Here is a 20,603-nt window from a genome sequence, read left to right on the forward strand (position 1 = left end):
GATATTTATCCCACAGGGTACTTTATCTCCAACACCCAAATATTTTTACAGGCTGTCCCCCAATGCCTTGCCTGGAATGTATTCCTTCTTCAGTTTCTCACCCCTGTCCATCAGCACCACTCATTCCCTTCAAAACTTAGCTCAAATTCCACTTGCCACACAAAGTCTTTCCTCCCGGTTGCTAACGCTCCCCTTAATTATCCTGTAGTTATACACATTTTGTGTATAGTTCACATGTAAATGATGCTTCCTGTCCCCCACAGAATACTCCTAGACTCTCATTTTTTTGTCTTTATACTTTGCACATAGTAGGTGCTTACTAAAATTCTTGGTTTATCTACAAATATAGAGCTGTCGCTGTTAGCTATCCAAAGGTAAAATCTTTGTCTAGTATTAAATTGTTTCCCCAAACTCTGAATACTATCTCTTCCATAAGTATCATTGCATGGGCTGACCCCCCATCCCTAGCTTATAAACTCTACTCATTTCCACTGCTTAGAAAGGACAGTTTCTCTCGGTATCCACTTCAGATAATGTGCACTCTCTTCTCTGTACAAAGCCTTTTCTGATACCCCACAAGTTGTTTGGGCTTTCTTTTCTCATAGATTAAATTATATTCACTTGTGTGTGTGTGCTGTTGCTCCTAGTGCAATGTAAGTTCCCTGAGGGCAAGCCATTTTTTTCACTTTTGTCTCTTTGTCTCTTTATTTTCTAGTATATTGCCTGGCATATGGAACTTGCTTAGGAAACATCTATGGAGTTGATTTGAATTGAATTGATGGATGATGACAGAAAACAAAGGGAAGTCAAATGGGAATCACATAACACATGATACCGGACACAAAAATAAAGACAATGGTCCCGTTAAACTTGATGAGTTAAAGAATTTTTAGTTCTGCAAAGCATCCATCGCTATGGTGAGGAGGAAGAAGATCAGGTACCATCTTTGAAAGAAGTCAAAATGAAGTGGGAAAGCAGAAACGCACGCAGGCAGAGAGGAGAAGCAAGAATACACAATGTGGAATCAGGAAGACCTGAGACCACAAGCCAGTCTCACATGCATGCTGGGATCCTGGAATTCAGTTTCCTCTTCTGAAAAACAAAAAGGTGCAAATAATTCTAACATGCCCAATAGGGCAATCATGAGGCTCAAACAAGGTAATGCTTGTCAAGCACCATGCAGTCCACAGATCATTACATCAATGCCAGCTATTGAAATTGTAATTTATAATATTCTATAGCTAGATGGCATGGTGGACTGAGTCCCATGTCTGATGTAAGGAAAACTCTTATACATGAGTTCTAATCCATCTTCAGACACTTATTAGCTATGAGACGCTGGGAAAGTCATTTAATCCTGTTTGCATCAGTTTCCTCATTGGGAAAATGAGCTAGAGAAGGAAATGACAAACTAGTCGACTATCTTTGCTTAGAAAACACAAAATGGGATCACCAAGAGTCAGACATGACTGAAATGACTGAAGAACAACTAATACTATGATGACACTATTATCATAATTATGAAAATTAAAGTAGCATGGTATGAGCCTAGAGACCTGCTCTCAAAGTCAAGATGCCCTAGATTCAAGACCTGTCTCATTCTAGAAGGGAGAGAAAGTAACAGAGGAGGACTGAGGGCAAAGGTGAAAATATTCTTTTCAAATCTCAGGCTAGACTTTGACGGGCAGATAGGGCTGATAGTCTATCTCCTGCTTCAATGTCCCTGTATAGGATGTGTCTCATGCCTTGAATGCATTCTTTATTTATCTCAAGGTCTTAGAAACCCTAGTTTCTTTAAAGGCAAAGTTTAAGGCTCCCCTCCTACCTATCTTGGTTTCTCCAGTTACTAGCTTCCTCTCGCTCTGGAAATCTCCATGTATTTCCTTCTCTTGTGTTTAGGTTGTTTCCTCTAATAGATGTTAACCTCTTTCAGCTCAAGGACCATTTCACTGAATCTTCATATCCCTGATGCCCTGTATAGTGCCCAGCACATAGTGGTTTCTTAATAAATGCTTGCTGAAGGAGCTAATGGCTCATTGAAGACTTGGTCAGGAAACTGAACAATTTAGGAGTATAAGTGGTAAAGAGTAGCCAGTCACAGCAACTAATCACAGATAAGAAAATAAGAAGACTGCTGAAAATGAACACTTGACCCTGACTGTGTGCCCCAATTACTTAGGAAACTGAATTACTATGGATAAATTTGATCTTTCACTCTGGTATAGAGAAATATGTTCTTCCTAGGAACAATGGGAATAAATGAAGGAGGACCTTGCATTTCTCTGGGGACAGTGGTCATTAACATAAATGTCTGATAAGATGAACAAGTTGAGCCTAAGCTTTGGAGTATGTGCTGACACATTCACTGAGTGTGAGGGGTAAACAGGTGTTACCATCATAAAATATATAGCTGTTCTATGTCCTCGGGGTAGTAAATGTATATTTGGGGGTGGTATTTCAAGAACTGACATTGTACCTATACATGGGAATATGGGCAATAAAGAAAATGGGAAATTTTCAAGTAGAATCATAAATATGTCACCATTGCCTTCCTATGGTGGTACAGTGGTACCCGTGATACAGTGAATAGAACAGTAGACTTCAAAGGCCAAGTGGGACAGTCACTAGTTATTTCATCAGTCATAGCCTCTTGGCGACTCAAATTCCTCATTGTAAATTGTTAAGTTTGAACTCCATGACCAGAGTCCCTTTCAGCTCTGAATATAGAGTCCTATAAAAAAAATTGGGGGATAATATATGAGTTACAGTCCATGATCTTTGAAAAGTTGAGTTGAATGAATGAGGGGAAAAAAAATTAATCATTTGTTCTGTGCTAAGTATTGTGTTTGCACTGGGGATAAAAATACAAAACCAAGACAGTTATCTGCCCTCCAGGGCTTACATTCCAATTGAAGAGATAGCATATAGGGAGAAGAAATACTGTTGAACTAGAGATAAGCAATTGTTTCAATTTTCAGAAAAGTGGAAAAGTTAGATATTTTAAATATTCCTCAAGTAAGCTTGATGTTGAGTCAATAAAACTCTAAGATGTATAATTTAAAAGATTGTTTGTAGAGTCTGAGAAAGGCAAGAGACTAGAATTCCAAGACAGCTTGGGTTCATTAAGAGTGAGTCATGCCAGAATCACATTATGTACATTTTTGATAGGGTTACTGAACTAGGAGATCAGGGGAATGCTGAGGCTAAGATATATAAGGATCTTAGCAAGACATTTGACAAAGTGCTTTATAATAGCATAATTAGGTGGTTACAGAATTGATTGACCCAATAGACACAAAGAATGATGATTAATGTCAACTGGGGGAAAAAAAGGTTAGAACACTTTCATCCATGAATTAAATGAAGACAAGGATGGAATGCTCATCAAGCAAAGCTGAAAGAGATAGCCAATACAATGAACAGCAAGATCAGGATCCAAAGAGCTCTCCTTAGCTGGGTACTAACAAGATGAAATTCAATAGTCTTAAATTTGTCACTGAACTTCAATTCAATTAATCATATATTAAATGAATATTATGCATCAGCCACTGGAAATATAAAAATGAAAATGAAACATTCCTTGACCTCAAGTATCTAATATTCTATTGGAGAAAGTGGAAAAGGATAGCTAGAAAAGTAATTTATGCAAAAAAAAAAGATCTAGAGATATGTCATAAAATCCCCAAACTGACCAACTAAGAAATAATTCATTGACATTGAATTAAGAGAATGAGGAATAAATACCTTTAACAGAATAATTTTAGAATGAAAATTTAGGTAGCCCATTAATAAAAAGACTAGAACTTACATTTTTTCCAAATCTTTAAAGAACAAACAATCTCATACATGACATCAAATGTTTCTCTTTATGAGGAAAATGTGTTTTTGATCCCCAAATCATAATCAAAGCAGAAAAAATATGTCAATCCCATTAATAATTACATATAAAAATTATAGAAAATTTTAGGAATTAGAATAAAAAGGTGCATTTTTAAAAATAATTCTTTACAACCAAGTAGGATTTATATCAGAAATGCAAAGGTGGATCAAATAGTAGAAAAACAATCAATGCAATAAATTACATTGATAATAAAAATCGCAAAATGTATGATTATCTCAATAGATATAGAAAAGTCATTTGGTAAAACACAGCTTCTATTTATGATTTTAAGATCACCTTAAGAATATAAGTAGATGTTTTCCTTCATATGAGAATATACTTTAAAAAAACAAAACATAATTATTTATAATGGAAAAATTAGAAACATTCCCACTAAAACATGAAAAATGGGAAGTCTGAGAGTTGTAAAAATAAACAAATCATTGGTCTTAGAGGCGTAAGACCTGAGTACAATTTCCCATTCCAACACTTAGACACTATGCAATGTTGAACAAAGTATATAATCTCCATAGGCATCAGTTCATTCATTTATAAAATAGGGAAATTAATATTTGCATCACCTAATTTATAGACCAAAAAATTAGTTTTTAAATCTTGAAGTGCTAGAGAAGCATAAGATTTTCTAGCATGGTTGTTTATGTTCATTTCATTTATTTGACCTAGCTTTAGAAATACTAGTTATTCTGTAAGAACTATAATTCCAGAGGACCAATAACACAACAAGCTCTGTATTACATGGCATGAAAGTTAAATTAACGCAACAATTGTTCATGGAATAGGTAAATTATTTTTATTGGTAACAGATACATTTATATATCTAAAATTCTAATAGAATTAAGAGACTAATCAGAATAATAACAGATCTTTGCAATCTAATGGCCAAGGGTAAATATTTAACAATCAGTTCTCTCTCTATCCTCCCCCAAAAAAATGTATGCATGAGACACTTTGAACTATAAATTGCATTATTAACATTTTCTCCATAACTTACATGAGATCAGACAATTAACAAAACAAACAAGGCCTGATTTGTAAGGCTATTTCTGAGGTGTAACTACTCCTACTGGAAATTAAACAATGGGTTCTCACAAACTAGGCTGAGTAGACTTCAGTGAACCTCTTGTTTTAATAAATGTTTCCCCTTAAACATCTGAATTCTTCTGTGCCATTAAAAATTGACCTCATACCATGGTTCACATCTATTTCATAATGGATATCTTGGGACATTTTGCCATCCATCTTTCTCCTTCTCTCTCCTTGGATGAGTTAACTCATTCTGTTTTGGAACTTTACCATGGGAGCTGAGCTTGATTGTGGAGTAATGTGGACTCATCTAATGTATTATATCTAACTAGTCTTGGAATTGGAACCATCTTGGGACATCCCTTCTTCTCACGAAACTCCATCATTCTGTCTCTTCCACTGGGTTAAGGATGGATATTAGTTATATGATTTCCTTGATAAAGAGAAGTTAGAGATGAAGAAACATCTTTTCATTAATTCAGGTGCCATATTTTTTCTCCAAATTAAAACTTTAGTGATTTACTTAGACAAATTTAAATGACTTTCTCAAAATCACAAATCCAATATATATCAGAATTGGGATTTGAACCCAGTTTTCATTCATTATACAATCAAAGATACTACCATAAAATCTCATTTTCCTAGTCAACGTTACCATATAGATTTTGTCTCTTCTTTTTAAAAAGTATCCTTCTTAAGGGAAGGCTTTTGTATTTGGATCTCCATTATCTATTATAGTACCTGACACATAGTTGATGCATTATAAGCAGTTTTATAAAAAAAAATTATTCTTTAAATTTAAATAAAAAATAGGAAATGTAATGAAATGAAAACTTATTTATAACAATGACCAAAGACATTAAATATTTCAGCATTAATGTACCAAGACTCACAGGAGACTTATGTAAAGAAAACTTCAATTTTTTTCACAGAATTAAAAGAAGAATTGAGCATTTTCAAAAATGTTTTATTAATGTGCTTGAGACAATACAACATAGTAAATATGTTGACACTTCACAAAATAATTTATAGATTTAATGCAAAACCAATCAAAATTCAAATGAGCATTAATAAAAATTAAATTAAAATGATAAAAATTTCATTCGAAAACAAATAAGCAATGACAAGAAAGGGAACTCTGAAAAAAAGTGAAGAAAGTGAAGTTTGCTAAGTTTCAAAATACAAAATGGTAATTGTTAAACCTAGCAGCTACTAGTTTTTTTCAAATGCATCAATGCTGCAAAGCAATGTAGAAATAGAACCAATTTTCTGTAATTAGTTATAAGTTAAAAATATAAAGCACTGGGGAAATGAATCACTGATAAATAAAATTTTTAGAAACAAATTTGATAGCAGCAGGAAGTTAAACCATATCTTACCTCACTTATAGTAGTAAATCCCAAGGGAATCAATGATTGAAATAATATTGAAAATGGAGTTGGGCCAAAAGTTCTTTTTTGTCTCTTTCTTCAGAATACTTGTGTCCAGCACATGGTGGGCACTTGATAAATGTTTGTTATTTTACTGATTGATAAGAATCCAGACTCAGATGTCAAGGTCCCTAGAGGCTAACACCAACCATTGTGATTACTTTTACTTCAATCCTATCTTGGAGAACCTATTAAAGTTTGCTCTCTACCATTGTAATCCTTGAAAATCAGGGTCCTCTGAATGTCTTGAAAAGGACCCAGAAATAGATTTTAATGGAGTCCAGTTGAATAGATAGAATTTCTTTAGACTAAATATCTACTGAACTTAGTCATTATGAGACTCTCTAAGACTGATGATGCAGGATGTCATTAGAAGGCCATTCTCTTTAAGTTGACAAGATTAAGTAAGGGATGGTACACTTAACACTATGGAAGCCGGAAGACTGGGGCGACTTTGCCTCTGAGTTTACCATTGAAAAGCAGAATTCTTAGCTTCCTCATCTGTAAAATGGGGTCAATAGTAGTTCTTCTGTCAAAGAATTGTGAGGCTCAAATGAGATGTGTGTAAAGTTTGTTGAGAATCTCAAAGTGCTTTAGAAATATGATAATTATTATTTTTGAGTTTATGGTACATATTTCATTTCCTGTATATGGAAGCAGGTGCCACTTTGCAATGGGCAAAATACTGCAAACTCAGCATGAGTAAGCAATGTGACATGGCAGCCAAAAAAACTGATGCCTTCTTGGGCTACTTTGAGAGGGGAATGGATTCCAGGAATGAGCAGGTGTTATGCTAATTGTAACCTACCCAGCTTAGACCTTCCTGAAATGTTCATATTTCTGGCCACCATAGTTATATCAGCTTACTTAGCTGGATTGTGTCCAAAGAGAGCAATGAGGATGAGGAGGGTCTTAAGATCATCCTCTATGAGGATTAATTGGAGGACCTCGGAATGTTTCACCTGTAAATGAGAGGATTTAGAGCATGGGATGACAGCTGTCCAATATCATTAACAGACATTAGCTTTTCTCTACTTTGCATCAGAGCTCAAAATCTGGAGAAAGAAATGGGTCTCATAAAAGGCAAATTTAAACTTAAGGTCAAAGTAAAAAATCAGCTTTCTAAAAATATGAGCAACTTGAAAATGGATTTGGCCACTTCAAGGGACAGTGAGTTCTCCTCTCATGGAGGTCTTCAAGCAAGGCTATGTGACCATTTAAAGGGAATATAACAGAGATTATTACTGAAATGAGCTCTATGGTGCTTTCTAATTCTGAGACTCTGTGATGATGATGATGATGATGATATATGTGTGTGTGTGTGTGTGTGTGTGTGTGTGTGTGTGTATTACCATCTAGAAAAGATAGAAATGATCTATTAAACAATGGAAATATGTTTGGTCCATGACAGTTATTTCATTCTTCACTACACATGAAAAATACTTCTAATGATACAAAGTCAATAGCTGTTCAGTAACTTATTTCCTTAAATTTGCTCAAAAAATGACTTGGACAAGGTTACACTGCCCAATATGTATCACATAAAATAATTAAACCAAGGTTATCCAGACTGAGATTGGCTCTTGATTAGATGCCTCTAAATAGGATATTGTTATAATACAAAAGAGAGACACAGAGAATAAATAAGTTGTAACTTTTCTCCTTTTGCTAAAGCGTAGAGAGATCTAGAACAGAGCACAAAAGTTTTTTGCAAAATAAAAATAGATTCACTTGCTTCACCTAGTTTTAATTCTTAGAATGAAGGGATCCTAACCCGACCTCTATGTTGCTCTTGTGAATTGTTTTTCTTTTCAAGGTGAGGATGGGAGTGAGTGGGAGCAGAGTCTCTAAAAGAGATTTGGGTGATATAGACCCACGATCAAGGATTTAACAGGATTCAAAAAGAATTTACTAGTCCAAGTCAAATTGCTTTCTGAAAAGAAGCTCTCAGTTCAACATTTGGAGAAAAGTGGGCAAAAAAAAATTAAATGTACTGTTAGCCTAAGGCAGCATTTGTTAGCTGCCTGGCTGAATTAGGTAGAACATAACCCCGAGCTTTGTATGAAAAGAAATGCTGCTTTCCATGTGAAGTTGAGGCTTTCTAGTCATTACAAAGCAACAGAGAGTAACAGAAAGACAATAGTAAATGGTTCTGAAGAGACCAGATAGTTAGAAGAAGAAAGTAAATAAATAAGCACAAAACAATTGCAGATGTTGGGTAGAAATGATGGAGATCCTATGTCCATATCTGCTAGAATCCTTACAAGCTGTTAAGTCATTAGAATTGATAGAGACAATAATTATCTAGTTTAGCATGGTTCAGTAGGATTGATCTGATCTTACAAGGAGATGTTATGGGCCAGAACTTGAAACAAGGTACTAAGTAGAACCAATAGAAACAATGCTTGTGTTCACACCTTTAGAGAGCTCATATAAGCAAGAAGCTCTTAGGGCCAAGAGGCACTCTGGGAGGAAGCCCACAAGCCCACTCTAGGAAGTGGAGTCAGATTCATTCCAACTTCCACCTTTGTGCTGGCTGGAGGCTGAAGAAAGCAGAGGCAAAGGGAGAAAATAAATGTTTGGATTTTATCAGCTGGTTGTATTTGCAGTGATTATTACTTTGAACTGAAACTAAGTTTGCCTCCAGAAAGAGGAACCTGCTCAGAGAGAACCATTATATTTTAAAGAAGAGAACACCACACAAATCCATGCCCAGCAAATAGAGACAAGGCATCCAGTGGAGAGCAGAGAAGCAACATGCACTAAGTAGTAGACAACAGCATGAGATCCCCAGAGGGGATATCATAATTTTTCAGTTGTCTTGGTCTCAGGGCTCTCACTATACGTGTCCCTGATGGTTAACCTCTGGCGACCAAGTTTCCTGATATATTAATATTTAATCAGGTTCCCTGGATACTCACTTCCCTTTGTATGTGTCTTCCAAGCAAAGGGTTTGGTCACACGTGTTTTTAGCATGTGATCCCTGCAGCATTGGTGATATGGGAACCTGTGGAAGAGTACAATCCACATGTATATGAGAGATCTTTTCATCTCACTTTATATGTTAAGTTGTTTGACTATCTGTATTTTTCCTTGAACAAATATGGAGTCTGTGTAAAAAAAAAGGCTAGTAAAATTAAACATACCAATGGAGATTTCCATGATTTTTGATGGGACATTACTATATAGCCCTCTCTTGAACCTGAATATTTGAGGGCATTTCAGGTGCTACAAAATACACCCCCACGTACACATATACATATGTATGCATGTCACAAATATGTACATCCATATGTGTAGAATATTTTTAAAAATATACATCCTTACTATATGGTTTGAGTCCCTTCCCTCCTACTTCTAACTTTGTTCATTTTTCACAGAATTACAGAGTGAGTCACAGAATGAGATAATGTTGGCAAAGATTTCTGGAGTCTTGAGAGGCCCCTAGTCTCTTGCTCAAAATGAACAAGTATATAAAAATGTTTAGTAGAATCATTTTTCTTCTACTTCATTCCATTAATGAGAAAATGGCTTACCTTTATTGAGCTGAATCACCATAACTAAAGACAATAATAATAATAACAATAATAATACTTTATATTCTAAGTATTTTATCCACTATGGGCACATTTGAACATGTGTGAGCATGTATGCACATATATATTTATGTGTGTATTTCCATCATATATATACACATATATCACATGTAAATATATGTGTGTATGTATATGCCATATACATGGTTTTAAGGTTTAAGAACCTTACTAATATTATCTTATTTAATCTACACAATAGTCCTAATGAAGGTATTACAGGTATTCTTACTCCCATTTTTGGGACCATATCTATTGTGATTTCATTGGTAGAGGGAACTCCCAATGAATCAACTCTCTCTACCATTTCATACTAGCACTATCACTTGTAATCTCAAAGTTGCTTAAAATGCTGAGGTCAAATGACTTGCCCATGGTCACACAACCGGTATGTGTCAGAGGCAGTATTTGAATCCCAACTTTCCTGATTCAGAGACCATCTCTCTGTATAAAGTATCATGTTATCTTTGATCCTTGTTTTACAGATGTGAAAACTGAGGCAATGAGCAGTTAACTCATCCACAGTCAAACAGCTGATAAGGGTTAGAGATAACTCTTCAGTTCGGGCTTTTGCCCAAGCTACCCTGTTGTTTTTTTCTTACTATCATTCTCCATCACAAGGAATCCATGTAAATTAGGATCACAATAATTACAACTATAATGTCCTTTAGAGATCACATAGTCCAATGACATTTTACAAATGAAGAACAGAGAGGCAAAGTGACCGCTCCAAGCTCACATGGTACTTACATAGCCCACCTATGTCTTCGATTCCACTTCCAATGGTATTTTTTTATCCAATGAATCAGTGCAAAACATTGTTCCTTTCTTTAATGTAAAATAGATTATATGCCAAGGCAAAAAACTTACTAAAACCATAATCCTGTACAAGTCCAGTTTCAAGACAACTATTTGACATAGCTGGTCCATCAAGTTGACTAGGATTGTAAAATTCACATGCAAGAGTAAAATCTGCCTATTTATATTACTTTGGAGCAGACACTGAAACAGATATTTGGCAACTAGCCAATGTAGACAGGCAAACCGATGGCTAGAGTCCCTGGTATGAATTTCTCTTTTTTTCCTTTTTTTTTTTTTTGGCCTAAGATACTCAAATAAGCCAGCTCCGATGATCATTTTAACCAGATAATTGCCATAGCTCTATCTGGTCTAGTGTTTAGAAGATATAGTCTTTGTATTTGACTAAAGTTTTCCCTTTTGAGTCACTCAACCAACAAACATTTATTAAGCCCATACTATATATTATATATTGTATTAGGTTTGGAGAATATGAAGTCCAAATGAAACAGTATCTCAAGGAGTTTAATTGCATATGTGTGAACTTGTATGAGGACATGTATGAACATATGTGTGTATGTGTATACATACACACACACACATATATATACAGAGAGAGATGATGATGATGATAGATAGATAGATAGATAGATAGATAGATGATAGTAAGTGAATAATCTATTTAACCTTTTATTTGCTTCAGTTTCCTAAAGTCCAAAATGAAAATAATAACAGCCCCTACCTCCCAGGATTGTTGTCAGGGTCAAATGCGATAATACCAGTTTGAGAATGCTTAGCACAATACCTGGCACATTGTATGAACTGTATGAATGTAAACTATCATATGTGTGTGTATACATACACATCTACACCCATATAAAATACATACAAGGCAATTTGGTGGGGGAGGGCATTATCATTTGTGTATTGGCAAAGTTCTGGTGTTTGAAGAGAGATCCAAAGGGAACAAAAGCTCCTCTAAGGTACAAGTGAGGAGAGAGATCTAGGCAGGACTTCAGCCAGCGCTGAGATCTGGTGATGGGAGGGTGGATTTGGATGGATTTTGTCTGGATTACACAGTGAGCATAGTGGCTTGGGTCTGAAGGAACAAGGTTCCAAAGGTAGGTGGGGTCCAGGTTGTCTGAATGTTTTATAAACCAAATAAAGGATGTTAAAAAAAAAGATGATTAAGATAATGGAAAACCATTGGATTTTATGAAGAAGGGTTGTTTTAAGAAAATCTCCTTGACACCTGTGTGGAGGATACATTGGAGTGGGGAGAGATTGGAAGTAGAAAGACCAGTTAAATGTCTATTGTAGGGGCAGCTAGGTAGTGAAGTGGATAGAGCACCAGCCTTGGAGTCAGAAGGACCTGAGTTCAAATCTTGACTCAGACACTTCATACTTCCTAGCTGAGTGACCCTGGGCAAGTCACTTAACCCTAATTGCCTCAGCCAAAAAAAAAAAAAAGTCTATCTGTAGTAGTGTAGGCTAGAAGTAAAACTAGGCTGGAGGCTCTGTATTCATAGATAAGGCTGATTCACTCAACGCAATGAGATCCATGTAAAGTAGATCTGCAAAAAGGAGAGTGATAACAGTGAGAGTGGCCATGTCAGAGATTCCTTTGTAGAAAAATGCTTTTGCAGGACAGCTCATTTTAGCGAACCGCTCATTTACTAAATGCTCTCTGAGTCCTGCCTAGGATTATCATTGTGCTCCTAGGGACAAGTGTATTTAGCAGTGGGTTCCAGCACATCATTATTGTGAACCCTGGGGCCCAGAACCATAAAATGAAAACTTGGCAACCTTTCAGGTACTCTTGGGTTATTCTTTGGGGGGGAGGGAAGGAGGAGGACATTATTTGGACTTTATGAGCCATAAAGCAGTCAGGAGTGAACCTACAAGATGAAAACAGAAGGCTCATAAAACAGAAGAAAAACTATTTTGGTAAGGCAAATATTTCCATTTTATATTTCCAAGAGGTCGGCATAAACAATAGAGAGTTTAAAAAATATTTTTAAAAATTATGAACAATTTCACTTGCCGATGTTGTATTAATTAATGCAAATGCAGAACATTGTATCAGTTCCTGATCAGAAACTTCCAATGTGCATCTGTGCTGTAAATATGGTAGTGAATAACCCTAAACATTGTCAGAAGATTCTTTTTCCACTTCTAAATGCTAGAAAATGATTGTCAGCACTCTAAGCAAATTTTCACATGCTCAAGGAGATCGATATCAGTGTTCAAAAGGCTGGCTTTAAAAACAATAGGACATGTACCCATTCTGCCCACATAGCATCCATTTCCCCTGGCCCAGTGCTATGGACCACAAACACAAAAGCTCAAAGGTTACAGTAGTATGGTTTGAACAAGGCTGACAGGGAGTCCAAAAGTCATCTCATTGATCCTTCTCATTTGATAGATAAGGAACCAAGGCCTAGAATGATTAGTTCGTTAGAGAAGTGATCAACAGAGTCAGAATCCCAAACTTCTTTCTCTTATTACCCCCCCACTAGAGAAAGCAGAAGCAGTGTTTCCACAGTTAGTCCTTCCACATCACTAGAATGAGGGGTGCGGAAGCGCCACAATCTAGAAAATCCACATACAATTTGTTGTCCCTCCCTTTGTATCAGAGAAGAAGTCTGAAATTTTTCTTTGTCATTTATGGGGTGTTTATATTATCTTATTTGGTGATAAGCTCTGTCATTTGCTGGCTTTTGCATGTCATCTGCAGCTTCCACAAAACTTCTCCCACATTCCCATTTCATTTCTTAGGCCAGTCTCCAATAAAGCAAAAACGTGATGGGGAAAGTTGCGAAGTGGAAGGGATAACTGTATATAAGGAAAAGATAGGTTCGCAGATCAGGAACCATCTTCTCCAGAAAAGGAGGGGAGCTAGCTTGAGTAAGCTCTGAATTGACACGGATAGATCTTGACAGCACGGCCAAGTACAAGTATGGTCTACATATTACAGCCCCCATTCACCCCAATAACCAACTAAGACAATCATCCTCCTTTTTGGACAGGGTAATTTTCAGCTGACAACAGTAGCAAGGCTATTGCCGAAGCCACTGGAAAAAATAGCTCACCTTTCTCCTGCAGAGATCTCAACCTTCTTGCAGTCACCCTGTCCAGCTCTCCCTGGAATTATATGAGACATCTGCACTCCTTTCAAAATAGGATTTCAATTTGAGTGCACGCTTATGAAGCCCGAAGAAGCTTTATTTATTTCTCTTAATGACAAATGGGAGTAGGACCCATGTTGGGAGAGCTAGGCACTCAAGTTGCTGCCAGGGAAACACCCCTGGGACAGGACCCGACTGGGTCATCACACCCAATGTCCCTCCATCTGGCTAAGCAGAAGCAGAGATGTGTCTGGCTCTGCCACCTAATTAATAAGTGATTCTGGAGTTTGTTTGATGTTCAATCTTAATGAGTAAGAACAGTAAGCAAGACTTTTCCATTTAGACATATTAATGAATGTAATTTTGTTCCATCCTCCCTGAGAAGCAATTAGGATTTCACAGCACAGAAAAATGGTGGGAGACCCGAGGTATTCAAAGAAGCCAGTCTCCCTGAAGCAATTCACCTGAAGGAAAAGTACTGGGGCTCAGTTCAACAGTGACACTATTTGGTGGGGGCAGAGACTGTACCTTGCCTTTACTTTATAATCCTATAGGGCCCAGAATAATGCTGTGTGCATAAACTCTCCAAGATATTATTACCATTTTTTTAATGACAATGAGTTTGAAAACAAGATTAGGAGACAAGTGGGATATGGAAGTAGCACTTCGAAATGACTTGAACCACTGTGGAGGGTGGGAATAGAGGCAAGGGTTTGGGAGATATTGAATAAAAAAATACTTATTAAGAGTGCACTCTGTGCCAGGTACTGTGCTAAGCAGTAGAGATGTAAAGGCAAAACCAAAAAAAAAAAAAAGGTCCACTCCTCAGGAAGGTCATGTTCTTCTATGCTGAGCTTCAGAAGAGTTGCTAGCACTGTCATTATTTGGAGAAATGGTGAAAATTCACACCATCCTTGATGTCCTTTCCAAATTTGGGCTTTAGCTCTTTCCCCCAAAGGACTATTTCTTATTTGGAACAATCTCTCTTTCATGGAGTCAGTTGCCAAGAATCTCAGAAGCCGCAATGTCCCACTCATTGCTGAACAAGCATCCTCTCTCTAATATTTCCAAAGCACTTGTCAATCCTGCAGTAAACATCCTAAGATTGCCCCGCCACTTTGGACCAGCTCTAATTATTAAGAGAGAGGCTCGATGGCACAGTGCATAGAGCACTGAATCTGGAATCAGGAATATTTATGAGTTCAAATCAGGCCTCGGATACTTCCTAGCTGTGGGACCCTGAGCAAGTCACTTAATCCTGTTTGCCTCTGTTCCTCATCTGTAAAATGAAGCAGAGAAGGAAATGGCCAAGCATTCTAATCAGTTTGCAAAGAAAAACCTGAATAGAGTTGAACCCGACTGAAAAGTGACTGAACAGTAGCAGTTGAATCATTAAGAAGCACGTGCTCATAGCAAGATTTTATCTCCCTCTTTGCAACTTTATTCATGCAACAGACATAAAGAGCCTACTATGTGCAAGTATTATTGCAGATGCTCGGTCCAAAAGCACAAATCAATCAACCAACGAGCATGTATTAAACTCCTACTATGTGCTATGCACTGTGCTAATCATAAGGGTTACAAATAGAAACAAAACCCAGATCTCTGCCCTCAAAGAGTTTACAATCTAATAAAGGAGGTACCATGCAAATAAATATATGCCAAGCAAGCTATCTAATATATGAGATAAATATGAAATAATCAACAGAGCAAAGGCACTAGAATTGAGAGGAGTTGGGGAAAGTTTTCCTTAAAAGATCAGGAAGCCAGGGAAGGCAATAGGCAAAGTTGAGGAGGAAGAGAGTTCCAGTCAGGAGAGAAAATGGCAGAACTGAGAGAGAATATCTTGTTCATGGAACAGCCGGGAGGACTGTGTCACTAGATTGAAGTGGAGGGGTTAAACTGTAAGAAAACTGAGAAGAAAGAAGACTGGAAAGGGATTACCTTGTGAAGGGTTTGGATCTTATAGGCAAAAGGAAGCCACAGGAGATGATTAAGTGGGATCTGCCCTTTAAAAATCACTTTAAGTGACTGAGTGCAAGATGTTTTGGGAAGAGACTTGCAGACAGACCCATTAGTACACATCTACAGTAGTCCAGGAAAGAGAAGATGAGGGCCTGCACCAAAATGGTAGCAGAAAAGGGGATCTGATAAGTGATAATTGCAGGGGAAAATAACAGGCATTGGCAACAGCTTGGATATAGGGAGGGGGATGAGAGAGAATGAGGAATCCAGAATGATTCCTTTGTTGTAAGCCTGAAGGAAGTCAGGAATGACTTCTCTAGTAGTAGGGAAAGAAGGAGTGGGAGAGGACATGGTACAGGTTTTGAGGAAGCATGCATTCTTTCAAAAAAAAAATCAGTGCATAAAAATTAAATATAAAATAAGTTCTAAATGGATGTGGTCATTTCCTTTGGGAAGGTATAAGCAACTGGGGAAGAGAACAAGAAAATTAGAATAGGATTCCTGTAGGAAAGAAGGTTGAACATTGAATAAAGCCTGGGATTTCACTAGGCAGCAGTGAAGAAAGAATATATTCTTGATAAGGTTGATAGCCTGAGCAAAGTTAGAAAGGCAATTGAATGTTAACTACCAAGAACGATAAGCAGGTTAGTTTGACTGAAACTTAGAGAATGTGAAAGACAATAATGTACGATGAGGATGGAAAGGTAGATCTGGAGTCAAAATAAAAAGGCTCCTAAAGCCCAGCTGAAAAATGCATATATTATATTTTACCTTAAAGGAATATAGAGTCACTGGGAATGACTTAGTCATTGGGCTATAGAAAAATAAACCCAGTAACTGTATGGAGGATGGATTGGAGGAGGAACTGGATTCTATAAAGGCAAGAGTCAAAATGGTTTAGAACTAGAGGGATGGCTCTATGAGTGGACAAAATACTACATATTGAATTGATAAGAGTTGGCAATGGATTGGATTTCACTGGGTGAGGGAAAGGGAAGAGTCAAGGCTTATTGGACCTTATTCCAAAAGAAATAAGGAAGTTAAAAAAAAAGATGAGCTTTGTTTTAGATACAAATGAATTAGAGACATCCACAAAAATATTCACTTGGAAATGTCTCATAGGCAGTTGGTCATATAAAGTGGAAATCCAGGAGAGTGGAAATGGATATAGAGATTTTTATATTAACTGCACAGACATGATGGTTGAACCCATGGGAGGTGGAATGACAGCTAAATATATGGAAATTCTCACCCATTCCAAATTTTGTTCCTTTTGGAACAAAATAAGCTTCATTTCTCTTCCGTAAGACAGACCTTTAAATACTTGAAGACTGCCATCATATCTCCCTTAAGATTTTTTTCTTTTCCAGGTTAAACATTTTCAGTTCCCTTAATTATTCCTCTTATATTATTAAATGATTTGCCCAGGATCATACAGCAAGAAAGTATCTGAGGCCAGATTTGAATTCAAGAAGATTAGCCTATCTACTGCATCACATACTTGCCCTTATAAAATTAGGGGGAGGGCTAAATGACCTCTAAACTCCAGGTGATGATCATATGCTCATATGTTTTCTTCTAGAAATGTTAGACCTAGATGTTCATTCTTACTGTAAAATAGGCTTGTTCCTTTTTAGGCTTTTTTTTTTGGCTTTGGCGAAATATTGGGCCTTTATGGACAGCTAAACTTAATTTGGATACAAGTACAATCTGTATTGTGTTGTCTGGATCTTGTTCGTGGTTCAAAGTCACTGGATAAATGTTAACTTTCTCCATCATGTGCCAAGTAGAGTTGTTTATCTAGTTCCTAAGACTATCTTGAGCAAAATATAGTAATCTGCCCATTTATAGATATATTCTACTTAAAGCAAGAGAAAATTGAGAATGATTTAAAACAATTCAGGACTTCTATCCTGATCTATACAAAATAAAAAGACTTGGCCAAAGTAGTCACCAGCTTACCTTTTTAAATCATCCAGAAAACCTAGCACGTCTCTACTGTTTCTGATTCTGTTTAGATCCAAACAAGGACAACTTGACATATGAATCGATGCAATTTGACTTGGTTTGGTTCCAGTTAATTTTCCATCAATGGTTAGGGTACATATTGCCATATGTCTGTATGTAAATGGGCTAGTTTCTACATAACAAATAAACATGATAGAAATGGAAGGAGCATGAAAATCTGATTATTTGTTCATTTAGGATAATTTGAATCTCCTCCTCCCTCCCATAGCAGAAAATTTGGTTTGAATGATAGAAATAATTTCTCTTCCACTAGATTGATCAAAATGGGATCCATAATATTCTTTCAAGAGCACTAGAAAGTTGGTTAACATAAGTTTCCCAGGTCAAAAATGAGTCTAGGATTTAGTTCATTGTTAAAGTAAGAAATCATGGGATCCTAGATTTAGAACTGGAAAGAATAATTCATTGGTCTGCAAACTTCTTGAATTATTCTTTCCAATATGTGGCTTGTATCAATAAGAAAATATCAAGCATTTTCCACATAAATGAACATTTATTCTTTTGTAAAGTATATAATGTGTTAGTGGGGTGGTATTATGTTCAGTATAAGATGTACATAAAAATAATCATTTTAAAAAGAAGAGATATATTTAAATATTTTTATTTTCTTTATTATTGGTACTAACTTTGTTCCTATGAAATGTAATCAAAACATCATCTTAGTGAGATAAATCAGATTCATTATTTCTTTATTATTTTGAAAATTCACTTTATTTGTACTGGGAGATCAGAGAAATGTAAACAATAAATCATCATTGTTTTTAGTAATTAAATATTCAATTCATATAATTGATATAGTTAATAATAAAAGGGTAACTAACATTGATATAGCTTTTATGCTATGCTAAGCACTTTACAAATATTATCCTATTTGATTGTTAAACTACATTTGGAGGTAGATACTCATTATCCACATTTTATAGATTAAGAAATCTGAAGCAAACAGGCATTAAATGATTTGTCCATAAGCACACATCTAGGAAGTATCTGAGGCTATATTAAAATTCAGATCTTCCTTACTCCAAAGCTAATGTTCTATCTACTCTACCACCTAGCTATTAAAGCATGTCATTCTCTCTTATTTTTAAAAGAAATTTTGCAAGTTACATAATGCAATCATTAAAAAATAAGTCATGACAATCTACTAACTCAATAGCTCTTTAGCAAATCACTTTGTGTATCTGTGTACATAGATATTTGCCATATACAAGTTTTTAAAACTCCCCAAATTCGAGATTCCATCCCCTTCAATATATCTATCATGAGTGAAGGAAGGACCGAGATATCCAAAAAAATGATAAAAATAGCTACCATTGGAAGACATTTTCTGAATATCTCTGCAGTGGGTCCAAGATCCTGCTCTTCAACATGTGGTTACATAATGTCTACAAATGCTCCAGTTTGTCTCTCCAAGGACTTCCCTTACACATCATTACAATTCTCCTGGGAGCACATTTCTCAGGCTCTCCATGTGGAGAGATGCCCCCCAGGCATTCTATGCATATGCCAGAAACCCTCCTCCCATACACACGGCACAGTCAAATAATGACTGCTCAACCTGTGCCAGTCCATCCCACTCGGCATGAAAAGGAGGGAAAGGAAGCCTGAAATCGTCTAGGTCACTAGCTTGAAATGCAAATTCACCCCTCAGAGAGGCACCTACTATAGCTATGATAGGCTTCAGAAAGCAGGGATTAAATAAATTGGGGGAAGAACTTGATTGTCCAAATGACACTACCTGGGGTTGCCCTGGACAGTTTGGTCCATGGCCCATGCCCAGCACAGAAGGGAGAAGTGGGGATGGTGGCACACTGGGCAATAATTGGAACCATACAACTGACTAAGGGTGGGGGGAGAAAGGATGCCCTCCATCTTTCCATTCTCGAGTTGATCTCTCATCCTTTGGAGTCATGACCCCGTGCACACTGAATCCTGCCTGTAAATTCTTATTTTAGAGAACATTGATCTAGTCCTATGTGTTCACTTTATAAGGGAAGAATTGAAACTCAAAGAGGTTAATTCACTTGCCCAAGATCATACAGGTATGATTGCAAACTCTCACACCAAATCTAGTGTTCTTTTCACATAGTCTTTTGAAGACTTAATGCATTTTAGTAGCACCTGTCATTTTGAAATTGATTCAAAATAAACTATTGAGAAATTGTCTGTATCACTTAAATAACAAAACAACAAATGACAAGACATCATCTCTGGTCTAAGAGACTCATTTTCAGTAGAAATAAAAATTAATTTCAATTCTTTACCGGGAATCATAGAAAAGACCAAAAGGCCCTTTGAGATCATTGAATTTGATGCCCACCCCACCAGTACCACATTTCACCAATATAGAACAAGAATTTCATGTTTCTTTTGTGCTGGAAAATATGCTCCCAATTTCCCCTATTTATCTAAAATCTAAACGTGCTATTGTAATCTGCATTAATGTCCTGCCAATATTTTAGCATTCTGAATTTGCATAATCATTGCCCATCAGATGAGTATTGATATAACTTTATAAATAAAATATACAAGGCCCACTAAATTCATCAATAAGGACTTAATCCCATATGAACTCATGTGGAGGGAGTTTGTCCTTTTTTTTTTTGCCTCTTTCCTCCAAGCACTGCATCTAGCTTTATAAAAATAATCCAACATTTACAAGATTATGCTGGGGGAAAAACAGCATTGGTGAAAGCTGCCGTTTGTAATTGCAAAGTTAATTATCTTTCCTAAACCA

The sequence above is a fragment of the Antechinus flavipes genome, chromosome 5 (assembly GCF_016432865.1).
Source record: "Antechinus flavipes isolate AdamAnt ecotype Samford, QLD, Australia chromosome 5, AdamAnt_v2, whole genome shotgun sequence".
NCBI classification, from domain to species: Eukaryota; Metazoa; Chordata; class Mammalia; order Dasyuromorphia; family Dasyuridae; genus Antechinus; species Antechinus flavipes.